Source organism: Trachypithecus francoisi, unplaced genomic scaffold (assembly GCF_009764315.1).
Source record: "Trachypithecus francoisi isolate TF-2019V2 unplaced genomic scaffold, Tfra_2.0 Lachesis_group12, whole genome shotgun sequence".
Classification (NCBI taxonomy): domain Eukaryota; kingdom Metazoa; phylum Chordata; class Mammalia; order Primates; family Cercopithecidae; genus Trachypithecus; species Trachypithecus francoisi.
The window spans coordinates 8,343,606-8,360,325 of record NW_022681457.1 but is presented as its reverse complement, the minus strand read 5'-3'; the positions used below and the strand labels follow the sequence as shown (position 1 = coordinate 8,360,325).

Genomic DNA, 16,720 nt, shown 5'->3' with positions numbered 1-16,720 from the left:
GCTTGAACTTGGGAGGTGGAGGTTGCAGTGAGCCAAGATTGTGCCACTGCACTCTAGCCTGGGCGACAAAGCAAGACTCCATTTCAAAAAAAGAAAAGAAAAAATTAGCCAGGTGTGGTGGCCCCCCCGCCTGTAGTCCCAGCTACTCGTGAGGCTGAGGCAGGAAAATCGCTTGAATCTGGGAAGCAGAGGTTGCAGTGAGTCGAGATCGTGCCTCTGCACTCCAGCCTGTGTGTCGCAGTGAGACTCTGTCTCCAAAAAAAAAAGAAGAATTTTGGTCTCTGCAATCTTTTTATTTTTTAATTTAATTAAATTAATTTATTTATTTATTTATTTTTCTGAGACGGAGTCTCGCTTTTGTTGCCCACACTGGAGTGCAATCTCGGCTCACTGCAACCTCTGCCTCCCAAGTTCAAGCGATTCTCTTGCCTCAGCCTCCCAAATAACTGGGATTACAGGTATGTACCACCACCCCTGGCTAATTTTGTATTTTTAGTAGAGACGGGTTTTCACCATGTTGGTCAGGCTGGTCTGGAACTCCTCACCTCATGTGATCAACCACCTCTGCCTCCAAAAGTGCTGGGATTACAGACTTGAATCACCGCGCCCAGCCAGCCACCACACCCGGCTGACAATCTTTTATCTTAACTTGAACATTACCTTTCTATGAATCGCAGTCTTTACAGAAACTCAACCAAATGTTTTGTTTTGTTTTTTTTTTTTGAGATGGAGTCTTACTCTGTCGCCCAGGCCGGAGTGCAGTAGTACGATCTCGGCTCACTGAAACCTCTGCCTCCCGGCTTCAAGCAATTCTCCTGCCCCAGCCTCCCGAGTAGCTGAAATTACAGAAGCATGCCACCATGCCTGGCTAATTTTTGTATTTTTTTTAGTAGAGATGGGGTTTCACCATGTTGACCTGGCTGGTCTCAAATGCCTGTCCTTGTGATCTTCCTGCCTCGGCCTCCCAAAGTGTTGGGATTACAAGTGTGAGCCACTATGCCGGCCACTCAACCAATTGTTAACCACAAAATGTTTACATTCACCAATAGCCTGAAACCAACCCACCCCGCTTTGAGTTGCCCCACCCTTCTGGACCAAACCAATGTATTTCTTAAATGTATTTCAATGATGTTTCATGCCTCTCTAAAATGTACAAAACCACGCTGTGCCCCAACCACCTCTGGCACATGTTCTCAGGACCTCCTGAGGACTATGTCACAGACCAGCTCACTCATATTTGGCTGAGAATAAATCTTTCCAAGTATTTTACAGAGTTTGACTCTTTTCATCAACACTAATATCGCTATGTCATTAATTTCTAAATATATTGTAATTTCAAATTCACCGTGTGCATTCTGAAATAAAAGAATTAAATTTCATTTTAAAATTGTAACGTATTTTAGATATTTTCTGTTTTCTGTTTCTCAATGTTCTGTCATGTGTGGATAACAAAGCCAATAAAATACTCTTCAGAAGTCGTTTAGATTTATTTTCCCTTAGAGAAAAAACAATTTTGCAATATTTCTAAGGATAAATGGCAGGCAGGTTATTTTCCTTCATATGAACTCTCAAGAAAGGACAACTCGGCCAGGCACAGGGGCTCACGCCTGTAATCCCAGCACTTTGGGAGGCAGAGGCAGCCAGATCATGAGGTCAAGAGATCGAGACCATCCTGGCCAACATGGTGAAACCCCATTTCCACTAAAAATTAGCTGGACATGGTGGTGCACACTCTAGTCCCAGCTACTCAGGAGCTGAGGTAGGAGAATCACTTGAACCCGGGAGGCAGAGGTTGCAGTGAGTCAAAATTGCACCACTGCATTCTGGCCTGAAGACAGAGCAAATAAAAAAGAAAAAAAGAAAGGACAACTCAATTATTAAATTTTTATAAGTAGCCTCATTTCTTAAGGCAATAATTCCATGGCAATCTCCAAGTTACCATGTAATATGGAAGTATGTTTTTCTCTCACATCATTATAATTCTGTATTATGCAATATTGCTAAGTAGCCAAAAAAGAACACTGAGGCTGGACTTCCATGCTTCTATGCAAAAAAAAAAAAAAAAGAATAAATTGTGACAGTTCTTGTTAACCTCAGAACAGTAGACAAGAAGCTGATTATAGCTGAAAGTCATTATTCCATTTTGTATATGTAAAGTTTCTTTGCTTCTAGAAATGTCAAGGAAGCAACATGGACATACTGATTCACAAGAAATTTAAAAAAAAATTTCCTGCTGGGCACAGTGGCTCATACCTGTAATCCCAGCACTTTGGGAGGCCGAGGCAGATAGATCATCTGAGGTCAGGAGTTCGAGACCAGCCTGACCAACATGGAGAAACCCGGTCTCTACTAAAAATACAAAATTAGCCAGGCACAGTGGTGCATGCCTGTAATCCCAGCTACTCGGGAGGCTGAGGCAAGAGAATCGTTTGAACCTGGGAGGCAGAGGTTGCAGTGAGCCGAGATCGTGCCATTGCACTCTAGCCTGGGCAACAAGAGTGAAACTCTGCCTCAAAAAAAAAAAAAAAAAGAAAGAAAAAAGAGAGAGAGAAATAGAGGCTGTTCTGAATTTCAATGGCCAAGAGTAGTCCAACTGTCAGGGGCTTGGAGAAACAGGGAAGCCTAAGATTTGAGTAAGTCAACAAGCATTGTTCCCAGGATCAGTAAGAAATCCTTGATGAGACACACTGTGGGAATTTGGAGCTTTTTCTTATGTAAACAAAGAGGGTAAGCTTTGAAGTAAGCTGTGTCTAGGGAAAACAAAAACAAGGGACTGGGCAGGGGAGTGGTTTCCGGTGGGTTTTATTTATTTTTTTGCTTTTGCCCTAGAGGCCTCAAGAGGCCTGGAGAACATGTGCCCCTCTGGTGTTTTCTTCAATCTTTCATATTTCTTCAGCCCTTTACTAGGTTTACAGGGCTGTAACAAACTTCAACACTGTCACCACATATAACATAAAACAAAATTTAAAAAATAATAAATACAGGCCGGGCGTGGTGGCTCACACCTGTAATCCCAGCACTTTGGGAGGCTGAGGTGGGCAGATGACCGGAAGTCAGGAGTTCGAGACCAGCCTCACCAATATGGAGAAACTCCATCTCTACTAAAAAAATACAAAATAGGCCGGGCGCGGTGGCTCAAGCCTGTAATCCCAGCACTTTGGGAGGCCGAGACGGGCGGATCACAAGGTCAGGAAATCGAGACCATCCTGGTGAACACAGTGAAACCCTGTCTCTACTAAAAATACAAAAAACTAGCTGGGCAAGGTGGCGGGCGCCTGTAGTCCCAGCTACTTGGGAGGCTGAGGCAGGAGAATGGCGGGAACCCGGGAGGCAGAGCTTGCAGTGAGCTGAGATCCAGCCACTACACTCCAGCCTGGGCGACAGAGCAAGACTCTGCCTCAAAAAAAAAAAAAAAAAAAAAAAATACAAAATAGCTGGGCATGGTGGCACATGCCTGTAATCCCAGCTATTCAGGAGGCTGAGGCAGGAGAATCACTTGAACCCAGGAGATGGAGGTTATGGTGAGCCGAGATCGCACCATTGCACTCCAGCCTAGGCAACAAGAGTGAAACTCTGTCTCCAAAAGAAAAAATAATAATGATAAATACATGTGTACTATTTGAAAAATAGAACTAAAAATAATAGGAACAATAGTGAAATTGCCCCATACCTCAGTTTTTGAATGGAACGAAAGGGCCTTCAGTGTTCATTGTGGCTGTGTGTTATTCATTCCTATCACATACAAGAGACATCAGTAATTATTGGAAGATATGGCTCTAAATCTCCAAATTCAGGGGTCTGTGTAACTGTTAAATTGAACAGAAACCTAGAGATATATTAAGAAAAATAGTGGGCTGGGCGCGATGGCTCACGCCTGTAATCCTAGTACTTTGGGAGACTGAGGCAGGCGAATTGCCTGAGTTCAGGAGCTCGACACCAGCCCCAGCAACATGGTGAAACCCCATCTCAGGTAAAAATACAAAAAATTAGCCAGGTATGGTGGCATGGGCTGTAGTCCCAGCTGATCGGGAGGCTGAGGCAGGAGAATTGCTTGAACCTGGGAGGCAGAGGTTGCAGTGAGCCAAGATCGCACCATTGCACTCCAACCTGGGTGACAGAGCAAGACTCTGTCTCCAAAAAAAAGAAAAAGAAAAAGAAAAATGGTGTTCCCTTTTCCATTTCTCTGCTGACCATGAACAAGCACACTCTCACAGTTTTATCAATTCTTTGGTAACAATTAGAAAATGCAAGCACTAGTTCGCGTTGACAGCCCAGGGTCTGCGAATTCTCTGCTCTGAGCCCGTCCGGACTTCCCCAATCCCAACTTTCTCTCCTTTGAAAACACTAAGACTAATGTCACTGCATTGGTTTTTACTAGAGTCAATCACCTGTCATGCCTGGAATAGGGATCGTACCCAGATTGCCCTTAGCCAAAATAATCACGAAGTGCACATCGATAAGAAGTACGGGAGCCAGTGGGTGAAAGCTTATGAACTCAGTGAGCACAATGGACACATCACAGGTACTGACTGGGCTCCCAAGAGCGACCGCATCGTCACTTGTGGGGTAGCCCGCGATGCCCATGTCTGGAGTCAGAAAGATGGTGTCTGGAAACCAACCCTGATGATCCTGAGAATTAATCGTGCAGCTGCTTTTGTGAAGTGGTCCACCTTAGGGAACAAATTTGCTGTGGGAAGTGGAGCACGACTCATTTCTGTTTGTTACTTTGAGTCCGAAATGACTGGTGACCGAGCAAGCACATTAAAAAGCAGATTCGCTTACAGTCCTCAGCTTGGATTGGCATCCCAACAGCGTTTTGCTGGCAGCAGGATCATGTGACTTCAAATGCAGAGTGTTTTCTGCTTACATTAGAGAAGTGGATGAAAAGCCAGTCAGCATGCCCTGGGGCAGTAAGATGCCTTTTGGGCAGCTGATGGCAGAGTTTGGTGGCAGTGGCACTGGTGGCTGGGTCCACGGGGTCAGCTTCTCTGCCAGTAGGAGCTGCCTGGCCTGGGTCAGCCACGACAGCACTGTGTCTGTTGCTGATGCCTCAAAAAGTGTACAGGTCTCAACTCTGAAGACGGAGTTCCTGCTGCTCCTGAGTGCGTCATTTGTCTTGGACAACAGCGTCGTGGCTGCTGGCCATGACTGCTGCCCAATGTTCTTTAACTATGATGCCCATGGCTGCCCAACCTTCATCTCCAACTTAGACATTCCAAAACAGCATCCAACGCAACATGTCTGCCATGGAACGCTCCCGCAACATGGACAAGAGGGCCACAACTGAGGAAGACAACGCGGCCCTGGAGACGCCGCACCAGAAGAGCATTACTCAAGTCTCTATGAGGTGGACAAGCAAGATTGTCGCAAATTTTGCACTACTGGCATTGATGAAGCCATGACAATTTGGGATTTCAAGACCCTCGAGTTTTCCATCCAGGTCCTCTGGATGACGTGAAGCTGAGTAAGCCTTTGCCATCCAGAATGACAAACTGTGGTCAACTGCAGCTGTGCCGTGGCACGATGGCGAGGAAGCCAGGACCAAGGAAACACTGAAAACACATATCACGCCAATGCTGTGTGGTTTTATTTGAATATAAAATTAGTGAAAGTGTTGGTTTTTTAAAAGCAGTAAATTTTATTTTATTTATTTATTTATTTGCGATTTCATTCCATTCTTGACCAAAGCTCCCCTTTAAGTAGTTTGTTACGGAAAATCGTCACACTAACTTAAAAGACAGGGTGTGGGAGATATGTAAATTGTCCACTAGAAAACTAAATAAAAGAACTAAATGTGGAAAAAAAAAAAAAGAAAGAAAACACAAGCACTTAGGTCAGGTGCGGTGGCTCACGCCTATAATCCCAAAGCACTTTGGGAGGCCAAGGCGGGCGGATCACCTGAGGTCGGGAGTTTGAGACCAGTCTGACCAACATGGAGAAACCCCGTCTGTACTAAACATACAAAATTAGCCTGGCATGGTGGTGCATGCCTGTAATCCCAGCTACTTGGGAGGTTGAGGCAAAAGAATCGCTTGAACCCGGGAGGTGGAGGTTGCAGTGAGCCGAGATCGCGCCACTGCACTCCAGCCTGGGCAACAAGAGCAGGGAAAAAAAAAATTTTAAAAAAGAGGCCGGGCACTGTGGCTCACGCCTTTGGAAACACTTTGGGAGGCTGAGGTGGGTAAATCACCTGAGGTCAGGGGTTCAAGACCAGCCTGGCCAACATGGTGAAACCCGTCTCTACCAAAAATAAAAAAAAAAAAAAGTAACTGGGCGTGGTGGTGCGTGCCCATAATCCCAGCTACTTGGGAGACAAAGGCAGGAGAATCCCTTGAACCTGGGAGGCAGAGGTTACAGTGAGCCGAGATTGCTGGGTGACAGAGCGAGACTCCCTCTCAAAAAAAAAAAAAAAGAAAATACAAGCACTAATTCATATGTCAGATTCACGTCACATTCTCAAATTCATCTAAATTTTCTTGACATCCCTTTTCATACCAATGGAGCCCTGATGGAGACACTTAATAGAAGTTTTCTATCAGAGAAATAAGCTGATGAGAATACACTCAGTGAAGGTGAAAACTCTGTTGTTTTCTGTGACCTGGGGAAAAAGCTTAAGGTAAATTTCCATTCAGATTGGCTATAAACAGACAACATACAGATGTGGATGAACTAGGTATAATTAAGTTTTTCTATCCACAAACCAGGTGAAAGAAAGTACTGGAGTAGGCAGATAGCGAGGCATAAGCACGTAAGAAGCCCCTGTGACACCCGCGAGGGTCCTGATCCAGAATCTGAGAGAGGGTTCTTGGATCTCACGCAAGGAAGAATTCAAGGTGAATCCATGCAGAACCATACAGTGAAAGTAAGTTTATTAAGAGAGGAAAGGAATAAAGAATGGCTACTCCATAGGCAGAGCAGCCTCCTGTCTCATCCTGCGACCAAGAATGCCTTCACTTACTGGGAATGTAACCCAGCAGGTCTCAGGCTTATTTTCTCCAGCCCCTATTCCAGATGGAATTGCTCTGGTTCAAACGTCTCTGACATTTTGGAATCTTTAGAAATGCAACTCACTGACCGGGTGCGGTGGTTCATGCCTGTAATCCCAGCACTTTGGGAGGCTGAGACGGGCGAATCACGAGGTCAAGAGATTGAGACCATCCTAGCAAACATGGTGAAACCTCGTCTCTACTAAAAGTACAAAAAATTAGCTGGCCTGGTGGCGGGCGCCTGTAGTCCCAGTTACTCAGGAGGCTGAGGCAGGAGAATGGCGTGAATCTGGGAAGGGGAGCTTGCAGTGAGCCAAGATTGCGCCACTGCACTCCAACCTGGGTGACAGAGCAAGACTCGGTCTCAAAAAAAAAGAAATGCAACTCACTGAGAGTCTCCTTAAAGATGCTGCCCACTGACAGCAAAAAAAGATCAGTGGCTACATTGCCTGCACTTGGCCTTGGGGCTGCCCTTCTCTGGCCCAGAAAAGGACTTATCGGGGCTAGCTGGACATAATCGAGATGGGGGTTTTCCCCATTAACAACCATGTGTACTTCTGTAATAACTCACCCTAGAAGAGCCTTCTGCTCAAAATGATACTAAAACACACACCCGTGGGTGGAGATTTGAGATGCTAATGAGACATGTGGTGTGTGTACCAGCATGGACCCTCACAGGGCTTTCCTGATCAGAGGACTTCCTGGAACATGCTTCCTAGGAACATCCCTGCACAGCCCCTTCATGAATAATCATGTCAGATTCTCATAAAAAGGCTCCGCCCAGCACTAGTAGGAACAGACTCATTCTTTTGAGGAGCCCACCCTGTTCCACTGTTCAGGGTGTCTCTTCTTGCTGAGCTTCTATGCCTTTAGATAAAGGGCACTTACCTGCTTAACACTTTCTGCGTGTCTCTTGACTGAATTCAAGAAGACCGAGACCCAGAGGACTTCCCTGCCCCTCCTGGTAACATCTGGTGCTTTCTACGAGTGGCCTGTGAACTGTTCTTCTGGGTAAGTGCCCAAAAGCTGGTGCCAGATTCTCTGGTTGACGACCTGTGCTTCTTTCCGCACTGAAGAACCTCCTGCCCTAATGCAGTTCTTGCAACTTTAAGGGGAGGGGTTTCTCCTCTCAGGTTCTGTTCACTAACAACTGCCCCGTACCATTTCCCTTCAGCTACTGTGACTCTGCTCCCTCTGGCTGATTTCTCAGCTTACCCTGAGGGGTGATAAGCAGAGGAGGGAGGACTTTAAACTCCACACGGAGTAGATCTGAGACTCGGTGACCCTCCCTGCAGGAGGCTTGTGAAAGGCAGGGAATATGCCCTAACTGTGCAATGACTGGGGAGCTTCACATCTTTTAGCTAAAACTACTCTCCCGTGTTGAGTCGGCTCTTCCACGTGCTGTTCATGGCACTCCATTCCCCTGGACACAATATGCCGCCACTGGTGAACAATCCCCCAAGTCACTCTGCTTACTCTTTGCTGTCCCTGTCCTCACCGCCGAGCTTCTTGGAATTCCTCCTTCATGTGCAAGCGCCTTGTATGTCCTGCTTGTCCGGGACCTGCTGCATTTGCTTTAGTGCCAGTCGCCGGAGGCCTGCCCGGGCCTGTGAGGAAGTTTATACTTATTTTTTCCCTAGAGATGAGACCCAGCTTCGTCCTTTCAGTTGCCTCCTTTCTCACTGCAGGGATCGGCACTGGCAGGATGCTCGCTTACGGGCATCCCTCGTTTATTATCGGGTCCTTCTCCGCCCGACTACTCTTCAAGAATGCCTCATTCTGTGGCTCCTCAAGCGAGCTGTCAGGTTCCTCCGGATGGTCATTTATGGGCCTCTTTCTCAATCCCCAGTTTCTCTTTACAACCGGAGTTTCCTGTGGGTCAATGGGAAGTTCTTCATCCGCCTCCTAAAGCCATTGTTACAGACCTGTACAGCAGTCAGGTGGTTTTTGCATTATGTTGAAAAGGCTGATAGAAAATGCCCCCGGCGCTCCCCTTGCTGCTTATGTGATCATATAAGGGACGTAAAAAACCAGAATCAACAGCCCAGTCCGCTAACTCTGAGCCCCAGGGGGCTTCCATGCCTGTTTAAGCATTTTTTCTGTATGATCCCCAAGGAACCTACTATGAGAAGGGGAAGATATCAGGTTTACCTCCATTCCTCTAACCATCTGTATGCACTAATCCAATATTATAATGCATTAAGGGGACCTTACTATAGCGTCCCTTCTCTGCAGACTTTAGCAGGGGCAGAACTACTGGACTTCTTGCAGAACGAAGGTCACTGGGAATATGAGAGACAAGAGAACTACTCCCATGTCAGACGTTCTTACATGCTTCCTCGCCCCACACAGAGGTGAGAAAGGCTTACCTGCTAGGCATCAATCCTAGGAAATCTAAGAAACCCTTCTGAGCAAAATGAGATACAGGGAGACAACGGATGGTGCAAATGCTAAGGCTAGCTAATTCTGGAGCCCCAGGGTGAAGAACCCGTCATCCTTGTAAATAGAGGCATGGACATGTCACCTAGGCCAAGGTGTGGAACGCCTCACCTTCCTGAGGCACCAAATAGGTGTAGAGATGCCTTCTCTATCCTATGTTCTTTCCTGTCTTCTCTTTCAGATGGGTAACCAGAGCTCCGTACCCCAGGATTCCCCTCTTGGATGCATCCTTAGAAACTGGGATAAGTTTGATCCCCAGGCATTGAAACGAAAAAGATTGGTTTTCCTTTGCAATACAGTTTGGCCAAAATATGAACTAGAAGGGCAGGAAGCCTGGCCAGTGGGGGGAAGCTTAAATGTTAATACCATACTCCAGCTTGACCTCTACTGCCGGTGTCACCGCAAATGGTCAGAGGTCCCTTATGTGCAAACCTTCATGATCTTGAGGGAAAACCCCGATTTTTGTAAAGGCTGCAAGATAGATCCTGCCCTTTTAGCTATCCTCAGTCGTCCACTCCAGAGCCCTCAACCAGGAGGCCTCAACGATTTCCTGGTCAACCCACCTCAACCTCCTCTTCCTGAGACCAAAGAGAAAGAACAGGCACCCCCAGCTCCCTCCTCCTTGTATCACACTCTTAGCCTTGATGGGTCAGCCTCAACCTACACTAGGCCCCCAGGCCCCCACTCTGGAATCTGCCCGCTACCAGTGGTGAGCAGACTGACAGGACCAGTCCAAGTCCAGGTCCCCTTTTCCATGCACGACTTGTCCCAAGTTAAGGAAGATCTGGGAAAATTCTCAGAGAATCCGGGAAAATTCCTGGAGGGCTTCCGTAAATTAACCCTCACTTTTGAACTAACCTGGAAGGATGTTGCCATCCTCCTAGGACAAACCCTCTCTCTGGAAGAAAGACAGACCATTTGGGAGGCAGCACGTCAATGCGGGGATGAGCTCCACTTGGCAGATGCCAACTACCCCGTGGGAGCTACAGCTGTCCCCCTGCAGGACCCCAACTGGGACTACGATACCCCGGCAGGAATCTGCGCCAGAAATCATATGCTCCTATGCCTGATAGAGGGAATGAAAAGGAGTCAAGTCAAGCCTGTCAATTATAATAAGTTAGCAACCATCGACCAAGGGCCACATGAGAATCCCACGGCCTTTCTCGAAAGGCTCCGGGAAACTCTTATCAAACATACCAACCTAGACCCGGGATCCCCGGAAGGACAACTAGTCCTAAAGGATCACTTCCTAACACAAGCTGCCCCAGACATTAGGAGAAAACTGCAGAGGCTGGCTTTGGGAACTAGTGCCCCCATGTCAGAAATCCTCAAATTAGCTTCCTCCGTGTTTTATAACCGAGACCAGGAGGAGAGGGACAGGGCCGAGAAGAAGGAAAAACAGAAAGAAGAGAGGCAGGCTCAATTATTAGCTGCTTTGCAAGTCCACCAGCCCCCTCCAGGTTGCCCTAAGGATACGCTCCCAGGGAACTGCTCTCAGTGCGGGAAGCCAGGCCGCTGGAAGGCAAACTGCCCCCATGGGCCAAAGGGGGAAAAGCCCTACACAGCCTGTCCCCTCTGCCGTAAGCTCGGCTACTAGAAAGGGGACTGTCCCAAGAGCCAAAAGGGCCCCAAACAAATGATGACTTTGAGCTGAGGGTGCCCTCCGCCTTGGCCGGCTCCCAGATGTGACATCATCATCAAAGGGATGGAGCCAAGGGCAACTCTGGATGTAGCAGGTAGGACAATACATTTTCTATTGGATTTGGGAGCAGCCTGCTTGGTGCTGACCCCCTTCTCTGGGCAACTTTCCTGTGTCAGGTAATCAGGATAAATGGCATCTCCTCCTAAGATTTACACCTTCTTTATTGTCAAAAGACCAATTAATCTTTTCCCATGAGTTCCTGATAACATCTGTCTTTAGGGCAGGGATATACTCTCCAAACTAGGGGCACCTTCACATTTACCTGAACTTCCCTGAAAGACCTTTTTTTTTTTTTGGAAGACTCACCCATGACACTGGTGAGTTATTTCGATCTGGAATCACAAATAACCCTGAGATATGGGCCTCTGGTACGCTAGGAAGGGCAACAACTGCAGTCCCAGTCAAAATGGGGCTAAGAAAACCTTCCACTTCTTTCATAAGAAACAATACTCCCTATGGCCAGAGGCAACGGAAGGACTTGGGCCTATCATTAACCCATTCCTTAGACATGGCCTGTTAAAGTCTGTAACTCTCCCTGCAACACAGGAAATCTATTCTACTGGTAGAAAACATTTAAAGGATTCTCCACTACTGAACCCTGATTGACTCTGCTTTTCTGATGGTGGCAGTTTCATCCAACAAGGAGTGACACATGCAGTTATGCAATAGTGTCTCTATTTGACATTATAGAAGCCAAATGCCTTGCTCCAAGAACCTTGGCACAGCTAGCAGAGCTCATATCCTTAATTAGAGGCACAGAACTATGGAAAAACCCAACAGTTGCAATTTATACAGATTCAAAATATGCCTTCTCAGGACTCCATGCTCATGTGGCCATCTGGAAGGAACAGCAAAAAATATCCCTCCGGAATGTGGACCAGAGATCTTGGCCCTGCTCTAGGCCATACACCCATAACGGGAGATAGCTGTAGTCTATGGCCAGGCACACCAAAAGGACGAGGGAGAAAATGCCCAGCAAAACAGGAGGGCAGATCAAGCAGCCAGGACCACTACCCTCTCTAGGGAACTCCTGATGGCCCTGAACCCAACTTTACCCAACACCTTTCCCACCCACAAAAACCCAAGAGGAAAAGGAATGGGCTATCAAATATGGATCTACCCGGGAACCTGAGGTGTGGTACACAGCAGGAGGAATTCTCTACTTTCCTAGGCCCTCCAGTAAAAACTTGTAAGAGCACTCCATGAGTCATGTCACTTCGGGAGACATCATCTCCAGCACGTGTGCAAAAACCTCTTTTCCAGGAAAGGGCTCCACTAGACTATTCATCAGGTCTTTAACGCCTGTCCATCCTGTGCCTGTAATAGCCCCCAGGGCCCTACACTACCCTGCTTTTTTTTTTCTTTTCTTTTTTTTTTTTTTTTTTGAGACCAAGTTTTGCTCTTGGTGCCCAGGCTGGAGTGCAATGGCATACTCTCGGCTCATCACAATCTCTGCCTCCCAAGTTCAAGCGACTCTCCAGCCTCAGCCTCTGGAGTGGCTGGGATTACAGGCAGGCGCCACCAAAAAAAACCAGAAACAATTTTTTTTTTTTTTTTTGGTATTTTTAGTAGAGACAGGGTTTCTCCATGCTGGTCAGGCTGGTCTCGAACTCCCAACCTCAGGTGATCTGCCCGCCTCAGCCTCCCAAAGTGCTGGGATTACACCATGCCCAGCCAAATTTTTTTGTTGTTGTTCAATGTTGCCCAGGTTGGCCTCAAACGCATAGCCTTGCCTCCTTGTGCCCCACGACAACTGGCCGGAGCCAATGCAGCTCCCTGGCCTGCTTAATTCAGCCAGTTCAGCATCAGGGAGCTTACCCAGGGAAAGACTGACAGATGCATTTCACTCAATTGCCAGCCTGTAGAGGCTATAAATACCTTCTGGTGTTTGTGGACACCTTTATTGGGTGGGTTAAATCCTTTCCTACAAGAACAGAAAAGGCCCAGGAAGCAGCCAAGGTACTTCTTTAAAAAAAAAAAAAATCATCCTGGCCAGGCACGGTGGCTCATGCCTGTAATCCCAGCACTTTGGGAGGCAGAGGCAGGCAGATCATGAGGTCAGGAGATCAAGACCATCCTGGCTAACACGGTGAAATCCCATCTCTAATAAAAAATAGAAAAAATTAGCTGGGCGTAGTGGTGGGCGCCTGTAGTCCCAGCTACTTCGGAGGCTGAGGCAGGAGAATGGCGTGAACCCGGAAGGCGGAGCTTGTAGTGAGCTGAGATCGTGCCACTGCACTGCAGCCTGGGCAACTGAGCGAGATGCCATCTCAAAAAAAAAAAAAAAAAAGGCCGGGCGCGGTGGCTCATGCCTGTAATCCCAGCACTTTGGGAGGCCGAGGTGGGCAGATCGTGAGGTCAGGAGATTGAGACCATCTTGGCTAATACGGTGAAACTCCATCTCTACTAAAAATACAACAAATTAGCCAGGCATGGTGGCAGATGCCTGTAGTCCCAGCTACTCAGGAGACTGAGGCAGGAGAATGGTGTGAACCTGGGAGGCGGAGCTTGCAGTGAGCTGAGATCACCCCACTGCACTCCAGCCTGGGCCACAGAGCAAGACTCCGACTCAAAAAAAAAAAAAAAAGTCATCCCTCAGTGTGGGCTTAGTTTGTTTTTACAAAGTGACAACGGCCCAGTTTTCATTTCACGCACCCTTTAATTAGTGGCAAAAGCCCTAGAAAAAAAGCACTCCTAGCACTCCTGGAGAATACGATCCTCTAGCAAGGTAGAAAGGACTAATCAAACGACTAAAAGGACTCTGAACAAAGTGTGCCAGGAAACCTCCACACCATGGTTAGAACTACTGCCCATGGCAACTCTGAACGAGCATCGCCCCTAAAATTACTTATGCCTTTGTCCTTCTGAATTTTATTCGGAAGACCCTTCCCACATGCAGACCTAATGTGAGATCCAGAAGTTACCCAGTTAACCAAATACATAACATCACTGGTCCAAGGCACTGTCTGCCACTGACCCTTCCAGGAATCAACACTTATACTAGTCAAGGTCACAGGTCCCCATCAAAACCTGGAGAGATGGGTCCCCTGGGTCTCAACGAGCCTGGGTCTCTCCTTTATGGAAAGGCCCCTTTAATACTTTCTACCCCAACAGCTATCAAAGTTTCTGGAATCTCTAGTTGGATACATCACTCCCGAGTAAAACTGTGAGAAGGTCTCGAAGAACCAACAACAGAATCAGCATCTTAGTCTCGTGAGCCAGCCACTGGAGGGCTTCCAATTCCTCTTCAAGGGAAAAGATAAGTACAGCCTTCTCTCCTTTCACCTTAAAAAAAGGTCTCTCAGTACTGGGAATCTTGGTTGCAGTGGCGTTGGTTATTCTCCTTATTTGGATCCACACTTGCATGCCACCTGAAGTCCCGATAACAGCCTGTTTTATCACCAGACACTCCATCTAACCATTTAATTATTTGTCTCTCCTATTTTCACCACTTTCCTTTTGCTTTCACAAAGCGTAAGGGAGAAGCAGCTATGACAGAGAAATTCCTTTTCCTTTATCTTTCCCTCCTTCCCATGCCCCTACTCTCACAGGCACAATGGAGTGAAAATTCCCTTGTCAATTTTTCCAAAATTATTGCTTCGGGAAACCATCTAGGCAACTGTTGGATCTGTCACAACTTCATCACCAGGTCCTCATCTTAGCAATATGTTTTGTTGAGAAATTTTTCTTTAAACCTAACATTCGGTTCAGGAATCCCTGAAGGCCAACATAAACCTGTTCCACTCCAGGTTTCGCTTGTTAACTCAGCGTACCAAGTCCCCTGCCTGGATCTCACTGCACCTTTCAATCAAAGCTCTAAAACTTCTATTTATACAACTGCTCTTCTCTAAACCAAACCTGTTGTCCATGCCCTGAAGGGCGCTGCGGCCGGAAGAACACCTCTGGGGAGGGATTCCCCAGTCCCACCATCCATCCCATGAGCTTTTCCCCAGCAGGCTGCCACCCTAACTTGACTCACTGGTGTCCAGCGAGCCATAAACAAATGAACAATTACCGAGACAAGTCACCCCAAAACCGCTGTGCGGCTTGGGAAGGAAAAGAGCTAATCACATGGAGGGTTCTATATTCGCTTCCCAAGGCGCACACTGTCCCCACATGGCCAAAAACTACTGTTCCCCTGGGAGGGCCTCTATCCCCTACATGCAATCAAACTATTCCAGCCGTGTGGAAATCGCAGTTACACAAGTGGTTCCACAGCCGCATCCCCCGGTGGGCCTGCACCCCTCCCGGCTATGTGTTTTTATGTGGACCACAAAACAATAAACTGCCCTTTGATGGAAGTCCTAGGAGAACCTATTCAACTCCCCCCGTGGCAAACCTCTTTACTTGCATTAATAACATCCAACATACGGGGGAATGTGCTGTGGGACTTTTGGGACCACGGGGGATAGGTGTGACCATTTATAACACCACCCAACCCAGACAGAAAAGAGCTCTGGGTCTGATACTGGCAGGGATAGGAGCGGCCATAGGAATGATCGCCCCGTGGGGAGGGTTCGCTTATCATGATGTCACCCTCAGAAATCTCTCCAGACAAATAGAAAACACAGCTAAGAGTACCGGAGATAGCATCTCTAAACTCAAGGCCTCCATAGATTCTCTAGCAAACGTAGTCATGGACAACAGATTGGCCTTAGATTACCTCTTAGCAGAGCAGGTGGGGTCTGTGCGGTGATCAATAAAACCTGTTGCGTTTATGTCAATAACAGTGGGGCGATAGAGGAGGATATAAAAAGGATCTACGACCACGCTACGTGGCTCCATGACTTTGGGAAAGATGATTCAACAAGGGTCCATCTGGGAGGCTCTGAAGTCTGCCCTCCCCTCCCTCACATGGTTTGTCCCTTTACTGGGACCAGCTGCACCTATAGCCTTCTTTCTCCTCTTTGGCCCTTGTCTCTATAATTCACGGATGAAATACGTCTCTTCCAGGATATGGCAATTTCACACGGAGCCCCAGAAATGGAAATAGATCATCCCATCTTCCTTGGAGGCCCCAGCACCTACAAGTACATCTCTCCCTTGGATGCCAGTGGGCAAAGATGCTGCAGCTACGGAGGGGCTCCTTCCCTGACAGAGAGCAAGAGAGGGAGACCCTGATGATTTCTTCGTCCCACGTCAGCAGGAAGTAGTTACGGAAGACCCACGACGTCCTTACGCCCAAAGCTTTTCAGGGTCTCCATCTCTTGAGGGGGAATATTTTTAGGGTAGGCAGGTAGCCAGACATGAGCAGGCAAGGAAGCCCCCGGGAAAGGAATCTTTAGAAATGCAGCCCACTGATGTCCTCCTTGGAAACACTGCGTGCTGAGTCAGCAAAAAAGAGGAGCGTGGCTACACTGGCTACACCTGGCCTTGTGGCTGCACTCCTCTGTTCCGGAAGGGAACTTATCAAGGCCTAGCCAGAGGTTACCGAAGTAGGAGCTATTCCCCACTAAGGAGCATGTATACTTCTGTAATAATTCATCCTAATAAACCATTTTGCTCATTAAAATAATTAAAAAAAAAACCCCTGTGTGGAGATTTTATTTTTTAACCAGATATTCCTTGTTAGATTTTAGATGCAAATGACATG

The 16,720-nt window shown here is 47.3% G+C and overlaps 1 protein-coding gene and 1 pseudogene across 1 annotated transcript in view; one reads left to right on the top strand and one right to left on the bottom strand.

The window, feature by feature from the left end:
* Positions 1–16,720, bottom strand: part of LOC117093626 (zinc finger protein 888-like) — a 385,964-nt gene that overhangs the window by 57,084 nt on the left and 312,160 nt on the right. The gene's annotated exons all lie outside the window — the stretch shown is intronic.
* On the top strand, positions 4,394–5,665 carry LOC117093635 (annotated as a pseudogene).